This window comes from Martes martes (genome assembly GCF_963455335.1).
Source record: "Martes martes genome assembly, chromosome: 2".
NCBI classification, from domain to species: domain Eukaryota; kingdom Metazoa; phylum Chordata; class Mammalia; order Carnivora; family Mustelidae; genus Martes; species Martes martes.
In genome coordinates, this window is record NC_137889.1 from 92,326,707 (window position 1) to 92,339,087 (window position 12,381).

General features: G+C 35.6%; 1 protein-coding gene across 2 annotated transcripts in view; it reads left to right on the forward strand.

Moving 5' to 3' along the window:
- Positions 1 to 12,381, forward strand: part of CCSER1 (coiled-coil serine rich protein 1) — a gene marked incomplete at its 3' end in the record, with an annotated part of 1,225,861 nt that overhangs the window by 457,027 nt on the left and 756,453 nt on the right. The gene's annotated exons all lie outside the window — the stretch shown is intronic.

Genomic DNA, 12,381 nt, shown 5'->3' on the forward strand with positions numbered 1-12,381 from the left:
TGCTTTCTCTCTGTCAAATAAATACATTTTAAAAAAAAGAAAACAGTTTTTATAGGTTCAAATGAAAACTGCATTACTTATCTTTGTCCACAGCTTAAGTATGTGACATTGAAAGATATATTTAAGCCTCTCTGAGTTTCAGTTTTCTTATCTGTTCAACAGAGATATTAATATCTACTCATCAGAATTATTGTACTAACTAAATTAAATGTATTTGAAACACCTAGGGAAGTTTGGCATATTGTAGATGTTTTATAGCATCATATTGAAATATCAAGACATTGGAGCCAAACAGACCTAATACTATTACAGGGTCGTTCTGGAAGATTGAGTCCATTTGTTTACACATTTAAAGCATTAATTGTTTGATGGTTAATCACAACATATAAGTTCCTAACCCTGAATTATCTTAAGGGTTAAATGAGACAATGTTGCCAGAGTGCCTGGCATACAATTAAAACAAAATGAATATTAGCTGCTTCTTTTAGTAATAATTCTCCTTTCCTTTAAATGTTTTCTTATTCTGTTGGTTTAATATCTTTGGGGGAAAAAAGGAAGACAATACACTGTCTGATGATTGAATACATTTATTAGACTATTTTCATATAGTTTTCTCTAAAGTATAAGTGTCGATTTTTGCCTAATAACAGTATAACTCAAAATTATATTATCTTGAACACTATTCTGCTTAAAGTTACTATTGTAGGAAGTAGAAAATTCAGGTCTAACAAAAGTTAATTTGTTGAGTCTGTATTTTACAGAGCACTGGCAATTGAATGACTATGATAGGGAGAAGATTTATATTGTATTTCTGTATTCATAAGTTCCTGAATAGAAAGAAACACAATTCAAGCATTTGAAAAATACATTGGAGAAGATTAGTTTGAAAGTAGGATGTGCATGAGTGCATGGATGTATGTATCTCTTGTTGGATGATTGTAAATAAGCCTTGCTTGTAAAAATATCTAAGAAGCAGAATTTATTGTAATCGAGTTCTCCATTGAAGGACAGTATATTATTAGAAATACATTCTTGTAGAAAAAACAAACCAAACCAACACATAAACAAATTAAAAAAACCAAACCAATTATTTTATTTATAAAGCCAACACCCCAGAGATTATGTATTGTGTCCGCTATTCTGTCTTAAGTTTGGGGAGGGAATACTCTTCTGCAAAGAAACCAGTGAACTTCATGTGAGATACCACATATAAGCTAGAGGGACCCCTGCATTGCTCAAGATTCCAGTTCCTTTAGAGCTGGAGTTAGAAGTTCTTGGTTGACTTTTGAGAACTCTTTATTAAACCACAGTGAATTAATTTACAGTTATGTATATTTAAATCAAATGCAATAATTCCTGGTAAAAGCTATTTCAGACTGTAGTTGAGCATTTTCTTAGAAGACTTGGGACAAAACTTGTAATTCAGGTCCACTACCAGGAACTCAGAAATGCTATTATCTCTTCCTTCTAGCATTGTAATAACCTCCTAATTGGCATCCTTACTTCCCCCTCTTACAACTTTATCCTCTACCACTTTCTCCCCGTTCTTCCAGCTTTATGCAGATATGTCATATCCCTACTAAAATCCCTTGTCCTTGAAATGAAATCTAAAAACCTTCATTCCCCTTGTTTTTAATACAAAGTCTAAGAAGCATGCATGATATGGCTGATCTTACAGCATAGTCAGGTGTCATTCTGTCCTTCTGTGTTTCATACTTCATCTATACTAGGTATCTTTTATTTTGTTGAACTTCCTGTGCTACCTTTTATCTTAATCAAGGTGTATTTTATTTTTCTTTTCCCACAGCAAAATTATAATCATCTTTCCCAGATCTCAGTTTAAACATTACTTAATCGGAAATGACTGGAGTGAGTTTCTCTAGAACCTAGTAATTCTCTTCCATAACATCATCATACCTTAGAATTCTGTTTTTTGCACTGAAGAGTATAAGCTTTCTTTTTCCATCTTGTTTGCTGCTATATTCTTAGACCCTTGTCAGATTGCTAACATTTAATATTCACTTATTTCTAAATACCCTACTGAATGAAAGATATTGAAAGTAATGAGTTTTAAGAGTTTAAACTAATGCCAGACTTTCCCTACAGGTTATATATATAGTTTTACAATGTCAGATTCTTACTTCATTGATCTTCTCCCCATGCAGACAGTCTTCCTTGATATAGAACCTGCCAGCTTAAAAAAAAAAAAAAAAAAAAAAAAAAAGGCTTGATGACTTCCTTGAAGGTTGGGGGCTTGGTTGTGTAGCCCAATCTTGGCCAGTGAACCAGAGGAAAAAGTATGCCTTTGATGAAAATAATACTTGTGAGGGGAAGAACTGTACTTCTCAGTATTAAATCCAGTTGATTGAGAGCATGCTTTTTGGATTTGTGTTTCCCTGCCTACAACTACAAAGGGTCAAACCCAAGAACTAATGCCTACCCTTTGAGAATGAGTGAAACTAACACAGAAATTTCATGGTCTTTGATTATGTTTTTATGCTGCTGAATTAAGTGAGTCTGGAACCACCTATCCCTGGTAATCTTGTTTATGAGGTAATAAATATCTTTTCTGTTTAAGCTACTTTCATTTTTTTAATTTAATTTAATTTTACTTTTTTGTGTGTGTTCCAAAATGCATTGTTTATGCACCTCACCCAGTGCTCCATGCAATATGTGTCCTCTTAATACCCACCACCAGGCTCACCCAAACCCCCATGCTCCTTCCCTCCAAAACCCTCAGTTTGTTTCTCAGTGTCCACAGACTCTGACGGTTTGTCTCACCCTCCGATTTCCCACAACTCCCTTCTCCTCTCCATCTCCCCATGCCCTCTGTGTTATTCCTTATGCTCCACAAATAAGCGAAACCATATAATTGACTCTCTGTGCTTGATTTACTTCACTCAGCATAATCTCCTCCGGTCCCGTCCACGTTGATACAACAGTTGAAGCTACTTTTAGATGGCTATCTTTTCTTATTCTCAAAAGCACCTTAATTGATAAAGATGCCCTCAGGACTTGACTTTCCCTGAGTCCCTCTTATGTAGTTAATCATTGTCACCTGTTGGGGTTGGGAAGCCTACCTTGTCTACTACTCTGTAAGCAAGACTAATGATCAGGTAGGTTCCTCCCCCAGGAATACTCCCTTTTTACCATTAATATACTATATAAAGATACCTTAAATCACTGAAGTAATACATTTCTAAATGTGTGTGGTCTTCAAGAAATCTTGAGCTCTTGGAATCTAGAATAGAAAGAGTTTTTCTTATAACACTGTTTGTTATATATAGAACCGGACATTGACCTCAACTCAGAAATTAGTCATTCAACAAACATGATGTCTATAAACCTCCTTTTAATGTGTGTGTGACTGTGGAATGTTGGCTACTGGGATTTCTCTTGAGCCACTCTGCTCTTCTACAAAATCTCAGTAATACCACCTCATTCATAGGGTTTCTGTAAAATCACATCTCATGAAATTTGGATATAATGCCCATGGAACTAACTAGGCAGTCTTCCTTTATTTTAGCAGAAGTTAAATTTGGAAGATTTTTTCCTGATAAAATATGGAATATTAAAATTAGTTAAACTGTTTGATTTCCTTATAAAGCTAAAAACAATAAGAGGTTTTGTTAAAAAGTATTCTGTGTTCATTAAGAACTATCTTTACACGTATTAGGCAATTTTGGCTTTAGCTCTCAGGAGAAATAAAAATGACTTGTACTTTTCTCAGTTTTCTATAGCTGTTGTCTGTAAGTATGAAATCATGGGTTTTGTTATTGAAGTATTTGACAGTGTTTTGTTTTAGCTCTTTTGATAACTTTTGTGTTTGCCTTGAGCAAGTCACTTATCTTTTCTATTTCTATTTTCTATTTCAATTTACTTATGAAAGATAGAATAATGATTGTGATGTACCTTACAAAAAACTTAAAATCATATTGAAAGAATGATGAAAACCAAAGCAGTGTGTTAAATGCCAGATATGACAACAAGAATAAGAGAAAGAATATTTCTGTTATAGAGCATTCTCCTAGATGGCTTTAATACTCTGAAAGGCAGTAAAATTGTTTCCTGATAAATACTTTCTTGACCATTAAGACATGAGTTGTCCAGGATTTTTTATATATATATATATATATATATATATATATATATATATATATGTGTATGTGTGTGTGTGTATATATATATCTCCAGAGTACTGATTATACAGCACATTTACTGTCCTACCTTCATTGAATTTATAATTAGAATATCACCAGGAGGCAGCTACTGGCATCATTAATGGAATATATTTGTGGGCAAAATACCTTTCCTTAAAGAATTTCTGGACTATTCTGAGGAAATCAAAATCAATTTTAACTTCAAGTTTCAACTTAATTTTTTTCTACTAAAGTACTAACATGCATAGAATACTAGATGATTTGCCCATCCATCCATTCATTTAATCGATATTTACTGAACTCCTCTGTGAAAGCTACTGGACTACATGATTTGTGATGTGCAAAGATAAAATGCGGTTTCTATCCTCAAAGAGCTTACATGTATTAGGGAAATATATATAAATAACTCAATTACGGTTCTCTTCCTTAGTGTTGCAACAAAGGCAAGAAGAGCAAGTCTAAGACATATGAAGAATTCTAACCAGATAGAAAGGCCTGAATTAAGGCAATGGTGATGGGAATTGTAAAAAGGGAATGAGTAAAGGGAATTTTGAAATCAGAAAAGGGATTGTTTGTCAGTTGGTTTTAGAATGTGAAAAGGTAAATTGTGGATGGGTACTTATGGTTTCAACTCCAATAGGTAAGGAGCTTGGAAGTCATCACTTCTGTTTTTTACAACAACAAAAGCTGAACATACTGAATATCAACAAGTTTTCTTGGGCTTATCAAAGAAATCAGGCCACAGAGCAAATCACCACCACAGGCAAATATAGATAATCACTGCCAAAATCAATTTACATGGAACAGAGGCCACTAAAGCTATACACTGGTAGGAACACTTAAACTGTAATTTTGATGAATTACTGGAACCTCCACGTAGACTAGCTTGACAGTATGAAACTCCTGGGGGCCATATTCTTAAGGGGGAACCCACACTTGATGAATCTTACCTCTGAAATCCCACCAGGTTCTCATGGTGAAGAACCCAAATAAAGTCCCCTTGTGTTTTGTTGAGAGGCAGAAAAATAAGTCTTTGAAATATGCCCAGGGCATTTTCCATAACAAAGGCCTGCTCTCTAGGCAAAAGTTTTATGTCACCTGGAAGTGGGAAAGGCACTTAACCAATTCCAGCCCTCTCTAATGTCACCTGAGGAGGGAGAATAAAGTTAAGGAAGACTTGTGAAGGTCACAATCATCCCAGAAGCACAGGCCTGCTACAAGACTGATAATCATAAGATTATAGAATACCCCCCGAAAAAATCCTTACAATTACGTTAACAGTGTTCCAGTATACAGCGAATTATAGCTGAAAGAACTGCAAGACACAGACTCTGTTAGAAGCTGTTCGTTCTTAGAGTAGCTCTTAGAATAGACAGCAGAGGAGACAAAAGCAAGGACAGTCAAGGAATTTGAGGCCTTTAGGACCTACAGTTACAGCAAATATTAAACACGGGCCAACTTTTAGCAAGATTAACATAAAAACTCACACTATTTAACTTCTGTTATTACTTACATCACCTCCAGCTTTCTTTAAAAAAAAATTACAAGGCATGCTAAAAGGCAGGGGAAAAAGAAGAAGAAACAAAGTAAGCAGCAGAACTAAATTTATATAAACACAGATTTTGACATTATCACACAGGGAATTTAAAATAATTCTAATTATCATGTGAAGGACATTAATGGAAAACAATAAACAGGATGCAAGAATGAATGGGCAATGTAAGCAGGGAAATGGAAACTCTAAAAATCAAAATGATACACTAGAAATTGACATAAATGAAAAATGCCTTTGATGGACTCAGTAGTAGATTAGACACTGCCAAGGAAGGAATCACTGAGCTTAAAGATACGTCAAATGAAATACAAAAAGAGAAAGGAACAGAAACAAAATAACAGAATATCCAAGAACTCTGAGATAATTTCAGAGTATAACATGGACACAATTGGAGTACTATAAGAAAAGAGAGAGCATGAAGCAGAAAGGTCTTTAAATAGTGGCCAAAACCTTTTCAAAATCAATGGCAGACATCAAACCACAGTTTCATTGAACTCAGAGAATTCCAAGCAAGAAGTATAAAAACTCTAAACCTGTACATAACATACTGAAGCTGCAGAAAGCCAAAGACAAAGAAAATCTTGAAAGAATCCAGAGAAAGAAAAGTATCTTTACCTCTAGAGAGAAAAGAGAGCGAGCAGAAATAACAATGGACATCTCATCATCAGAAACCACACCAGCAGATATAAAGTGAAATATTTAAGTGCTAAAAGAAGTCAAGGATGAATCAGGTTTCTTGATCAACTTACAGGAGAAGTGATGTTATTAATTGAGACCAGAGTTAAATGGAGAAATCATATGTTATAGAGAAATCATACGGGGTGAAGATTTTAGATGTGAAAACTTGAGTCTGACACACCTGGAACATAACAAGTGGCAAATCTCCAGGCAGTTAGAAATTTGTCACAAGATTTCAGAAGACTGGGGAGCAGGGAATGGGGATTGATAATAAATCTAAATGTAAACTTTTAGTTTATAGGTAATTGCTAATACAGTAAGTTGTGGAGGAGAACATTTAAGGGGAGATGGGTGAGGTATTCAGATAGAAACCTGAAAAGTTTTAACTTTTATTTTATTTTTAAAGATTTTTTATCTATTTATTTGTCAGAGAGAGAGAGAGAGAGAGAGAGAGATCGCGCACAGGCAGACAGAATGCCAGGCAGAGGCAGAAGCAAACTCCCTGCTCAGCAAGGAGCCAGATGTGGGACTTGATCCCAGGACGCCAGGATCATGACCTGAGCCCGCTTAACCAACTGAGCCACCCAGGCTTCCCAAGTTTTCACTTTTAAAGAACAAAGTGAAACGAAAAATATTAAGGAGTTTGAAAAGTTTCTGAGGACAAAATGTGCAGAAATCCAGAAGGAAGGGATATTTTTAAAAAGGGATTTTTGTATTGCCAAGTCTAAAGCTTAGATCAGGCTGAAGACTGAAAAAAAATGTTTTCACTTAACACTGATGAGAGCAATTTTAACTAAGTGACTGGAGTGGAAACCAGTTTTCAGAGACAAAAAGATCGAACAATTATTTATTCATGGCTAAACTGCAAATGAGGGTATGCATTCTGTAAGTGTAGTTGCTCTTCCAAGAAATATCTTAATCAAAGGAAGAGAAAGTCAGGGATAGAAGTTAGGAAAGACAAAGTATTGTTGTTGTTTGTTGTTATGTTTGTTTTAGGAAAGGTAGGAAGTTAATCCAGTTAAAGGACTAACAGAACTCATAGAGAAGATCTGTGCTAAAAGTTACTACAATTTAGGGGGCTTCTCTCTCAAACCAGTATTGTGAATATTAGTGAACAAGTGTTTAATCTTTTCCATACTACTCATGATTTTATATAAAACTAACTCTGAGTGATTGATGGAAAACCTATCCTTTCCGCCACCATCTTGGATAATGGAAAGTGTTTGCTATATAAAGCCAATTTATGGCACATTGTGATTATAAGAAGCAAAATTATACCTGTTGTCATAAATGCATATGTTTGTTTTACATATTCTAATAATCGTTCCGTTTTCAACTGATTTTCAACAACCCTGTGTTGCAAAGGGTGATATTAGAGAAATGAAGATAGATGCCAACTCACACCTGCAGCTGATTCTCATAAACCTAGCAGTTGGGGGAGGAAGAGACTGTAAATCTTTTAAATACTCCCCAGATGATTTAGGTAAAGTCTTCCCATGCAGTTGAAAACTACCTGTTAGTTTGCTACTCATGTACGTGCTATTAGCTTTCTTTAAAATACAGGTTTGTTTGTTTGTTTGTTTTTTCTTTCTGTGCCTTTTCTTTTCTTTTCTTCTTATTGTGTAATCTATGACTTGACTGGCTCTCTACTTATGGTGTTAGGTATTGCACACTAGACAAAATTAAAGTAGCAATAGAAGAACAGAAATCATATTTAAGTTCATAGTCAAAGTGAATAGAAAGGTCTATTACTTTCAAGATAATATAATACTATTAAAATGCAAATCTCCTGTGACAAGTTCAGAATAAAGACCTCAAGAATTACAACTACAGGGGCACCTGGGTGGCTCAGTGGGTTAAGCCTCTGCCTTCGGCTCAGGTCATGATCCCAGAGTCCTGGGATCGAGCCCCACATCGGGCTCTCTGCTCAGCAGGGAGCCTGCTTCTCCCTTCCTATCTGCCTGCCTCTCTGCCTACTTGTGATTTCTCTCTCTGTCAAATAAAAAATTAATAAGAATTACAACTACAGTTTCTGTGTTCAAGCAAAATAACTTGACAATTATTGACAGGAATAAGGTACCATTCACCTTTAAAAATATTGCTTTCTAAATCTCAGTCCAATGCCATTTAAAACTGTACGTTCAAGTTGTACACTTTCATAAGTTGTCATTTATTTTCCTTACAATCTTAACATTTTAATATATTTACACTAACCTCTTTTTGAACAGTTTTTGTATACTTTCTTAAGCTTAATTAACAGAACACTTATTACTTTCTTATGTGTAAAGAGTACTTAGTATCAAAAGGATTCAAAAACACCATTCTTTCCCTACAGGTGTTTATAATTTAGTCTTTTTACTCTGTGTTTTTGGTGTCTAGTAAATATTCACATAGTTTTAATTTTGTGGTGCTGGGGAGGGTATTTATGTAATTTTTTTTAAGTTGCCTTTTCTCTATGCATTAAAAATAATTCACGTCTGCAGGGCACTTGGATGGCTCAGAGAGTTAAGTGTCCACCTTGGGCTTAGGTCACAATCTCATGGACCTGGGATCTGGGCCTGGGTAGGGCTCCCTGCTCAGTGGGGAGTCTGTTTCTTCTCTTCCTCTACCCCTCCCCTATCCTCCCGAGCACATATGCGTGTTCTCTCTCTCTCTCTCAAATAAATAAATTTAAAACAAAAATCTAAGATAATAATTTGGGTTTTTACTTAAGTTCTTTTCCACTTTACCCTCTGATGGAGGACTTCCTTATCAAACACATTCTCAAGAGTTCTTATGATTCAGAATCAGAAGGGAAGTTGAGCTGGAAGAAAGATCCCTAGTACCTATGCAAGGGCTATAGGACACTTAAGAGAACCACTGAAGTGTCTCTGGGAAACTGATAGAAGAGAATAGTATAATAGTAAAAATTATCGTGTGAACTCTATGTTCTAGAAATAATGATCAAGATATGCAAATGAAGATTTCTGGTTGTTTTGAATTTCTTTTTTGTTTCCAAAATATTTTTGTTTGAATATATTGTTGTTCTGAGACTGTACCACCATGTTGCCATAGATTTAGCAGGTCACATGTTTGCTAAATACCTTGAATAAATACTTAGGTTTAATTTTTTTTTTTTTTTTAAGATTTTATTTATTTATTTGACAGAGAGAGAGAGATCACAAGTAGGCAGAAAGGCAGGGAGGGGAGGGGAGGAAGCAGGCTCTCCGCTGAGCAGAGAGCCCGATGCAGGGCTCGATCCCAGGACCCAGAGATCATGACCTGAGCCAAAGGCAGAGGCTTAACCCATTGAGCCAACCAGGCACCCCTAGGTTTAATTTAAAATTAGGTTTAAATTTAAAAGTGTATTTTTCAGATTACTATATAGACTCTATAACCAGGCTTTCTCAAAGTTATGTATTTCATTGGATAGATTTACCATCTAACAGTTTTTTAAATTACTGCATACTTATGCTTGTCTTTAGTATTTTGACATTATAATAATGGATATCTATGGTCTGGTCACTGATTTTCAGTCATCAGAGGTTTCGTTTCTTTTCTTTCCTTTTGTTTTTTTTTTCCTTTTCAGCCAACAGTGCTCAGATGGAATGAGGATGGGTATGAGTATCAGGGCATTTATTTACATTTCCCCCCATGCCTGAAGGTGACAGTATTCTTTGTATGTGTGTGTGCTTTACCTTTTTTTAAATTTTTTAATTTTTTAATAAACATATATTGTATTATTAGCCCCAGGGGTACAGGCCTGTGAATCGCCAGGTTTACAAACTCCATAGCACTCACCATAGCATATACCCTCCCCAATGTCAATAACCCCACCACCCTCTCCCTAAACCCCTCCCCCAGTCCCCCCTCAGTTTGTTTTGTGACATTAAGAGTCTCTTTTGGTTTGTCTCCCTCCCGATCCCATCTTGTTTCATTTATTCTTTTCCTACCCCCCCAGCCCCCCCCTTGCATCTCCACTTCCACGTATCAGGGAGATCATATGATAGTTGTCTTTCTCCGATTGACTTATTTCACTAAGCATAATACCCTCTAGTTCCATCCACCTCGTCGCAAATGGCAAGATTTCATATCTTTTGATGGCTGCATAGTATTCCATTGTGTATATATACCACATCTTCTTTATCCATTTATCTGTTGATGGACATCTAGTTTCTTTCCATAGTTTGGCTATGGTGGACATTGCTGCTATAAACATTCGGGTGCACGTGCCCCTTCGGATCACTACATTTGTATCTTTAGGGTAAATACCCAGTAGTGCAATTGCTGGGTTGTAAGGTAGCTCTATTTTCAACTTTTTGAGGAACCTCCATGCTGTTTTCCAGAGTGGTTGCACCAGCTTGCATTCCCACCAGCAGTGTAGGAGGGATGAAGGTGACATTATTCTTACCACATTTTATTATATATGAAGAGGAATGTGAACAATTGTATCTCTATGAACTTCACATACTGATTAGTGGTCAAAACAAATTTGGCTTTGATGAGACTAACTTGTCTAAAACCTTTTGATCATTTTGATGAGTGTTAAGTTACAAGAATGTGGTGATGGCTGCCCTCACATTATGCAAAAAAGTCCACAGCAATAAACTCTGGTATTCACTTGAATGATTGAATGTGACTAAAGGCAAAACTACTGCTACAGACTTAAGTAGACACCTAAATCTCTTACTTGTTCAAGAATCAAGTAGTGACTAAATATGCAAAGATAGAAGGACTTTATATTTATAACCTGAAGGAATAAAGATCTACTGTTATATTAAATATGCTAACAGCCCCTCCATTTTATTTAATATTACCCTATATGAGAAATAAGAATGAGCATTTGGAGAGCTTTGAAGGTAAAAGACATAGTAGAGAAAGGTCATGGTTTATGTACTCTCTTTTTTCCATCCTTTCCTGCTTCTATCTATTTGCTCCTTTACTAACTATTGAAAAATTATATATAAATTCAATTACTTATATATAATCTAGAAGAAGGTGTAGCAGTTGAAAATTATATTATGTCTATGTATTGATTTCCTAGGGGTACTATAACAAAGTACCATCGACTGTGTAGCTTAAACAACAAAAATGTGTTGTCTTAGTTCTGAAAGATAGAATTCTGAGACCAAAGTGTCAATAAGACTGTGCTGCCTTTGGGGGTGGCAGGGAAGAATCTGTCCCAGGTTTCTCTCCTAGCTTCTGGTAGTTCCTTGGTTTGTGACATTAACTCCAGTTAACATGGTGTTTTCCTTGTGTACTCTCTGTGTCCAAATTTCTCCTTTTTATAGACATCAACATATTGGACTAGGGGCTTACCCTATTCTAGTACTGTCTTCATTTTAACCAATTACATCTGCAGTGACCCCATTTCCAAACAAGGTCATGTTCTAAGGTTCTAGGGGCTTATACTTTAGCATATGAATTTTGAGGGAACCCATTCAATCCTTAGCAGTCTATTACAAAAAGTTGTTTAGAAAGAGGATCCTTTATCACTAAAGCTCTAACAACAAAATATTATTTCATTTTCTTACGTTATGTTTGTGAATGCGATTTCCTTCGCTCACTTATTTCTTCTTTCCCTTGTATTTCTAACTTTTTCCTCCTTACTGAGTCATTGTTATCAATCTTTAAACCTGTTCAGGGTTTTCCATCTAACACACACACACACAAACACCCCATTTCAATCCTAACAAGTCCTAGAAGGAGCTTATATTTTGATAATTACGTAGTTGGTAACTCCTTACTTCTCCCATATCTTCAGTTTATTTCTGAACCAGTGTAATTTGGATTCTGCTTCTAACATGCCACCTGGAACTGCTTTGTTAAAGTCAACAATGACTTACTATTTGACAATGCCTTACTTTACTTTATCTCTGTTGCATCTAACATCATTGATCTTACTCTCTTGACAAGTTATTTCCTGCCTTGACTATCATGACACCATGCTTTCTTTGTTCTCAATCTGTTCATTTTCAATTACTTCTTGTTTTGTCTTGTTTTTCCATA